This window comes from Cynara cardunculus, assembly GCF_001531365.2.
Source record: "Cynara cardunculus var. scolymus isolate 2C chromosome LG 15, CcrdV1, whole genome shotgun sequence".
In the NCBI taxonomy this organism is placed as follows: Eukaryota; Viridiplantae; Streptophyta; class Magnoliopsida; order Asterales; family Asteraceae; genus Cynara; species Cynara cardunculus.
In genome coordinates this window covers 19,470,633-19,471,893 of record NC_037542.1, presented here as the reverse complement: position 1 = coordinate 19,471,893, position 1,261 = coordinate 19,470,633, and positions in this window count along the sequence as shown.

Sequence of the window (1,261 nt, the reverse complement as noted above, 5' to 3'; positions counted from 1 at the left end):
TTTAATCCAAAAAATATTAATTAGTTATTTTAATTGAACTAAAAAGATTACATTAACATACATAATCGTATATTAAACTAAAATACGTTAAAAATATATTTTTATTTTAAGAAGTTACACTGTTATAATCGTCTCGTCACTACCTTCAATTTTTATAATTAATTAGTTATTTTAATTGATGAGATATTTATAGAAATCATTTGTATTGAATTTAAATTAAGAAAAAAGTTCAAAAAATTAAATAAATTGTTCCATTTTGAATTATTAAGTTATTGAACTTTTTTTTATTGCATAAGTTGTTGAACTCTTTTTATGTTGATTGATTAAGTTGTCGTATTTTTTTTTTTTTGAATAGTTTAAATGATTGAGATTTTTAGAAAATTGATTACTTAAATTATTTTAATATTTTTAGAATTATATAATTTAAAAGTTATTTTTATAAAATGACTTAAAAATGTTATCATTTTTACATAAAGTAGTAGTTTAAAATTCTTGGGTTATTTTAATATTTTTAAAATGATGTAATTAAAAGATTGTGAAGAAAATAAAATAAAAGAGTTAATATCGTGCAACTCACTGAGTCATAGTTATTTACAAAAAAATAATTCTTACAAATACTTTTTAATAAATAAATCGTCGAACCTTTAAAAATTGGTTACTTGGATCATTTCAATCTTGGTCTTCATGTGAGAGGTGATGGAAACTGTGGATTTCGAGCAATAGTTGTCCACCTTGGTCTTCATGAAGATGTATGACCAACAATTCGGTTTAACTTGATGAAAGAGTTAGACGCATACAAGACATAATACCTCAACATATTTGGAAGTCAGTATTGGAATATAGTTTACAATATTTTAAACTTCTTTCAATTAGATCCCGATCCCTACTATTACTCCACATTTTTTTTCATTTATGCTATCCGTGTGCTGCTGCATGGGCTACCCCGTATTAGATCGAATAAACAAGTACCAACAACTTTTACGTGTTAATTGTACTACAAATAATGTTAGTTTAGAATAAATGAAAATGTAATATAAATTATGTTACGTCTTATTTATATATCAAATCTCAATTTTTTATGTTTTTATGTTCGATTTTTATAATTATATAATTATTAGAAAAATAGTAATGTCTATATGAAAGTAAAAATATAAAAGAAAAAAAAACTTTAACGTGAATGTAAAATATTTTATTTATTATTAAATATTTATATTTTTAAAATAATATGATTAAATATTATAAAATACATATTAAAATATAC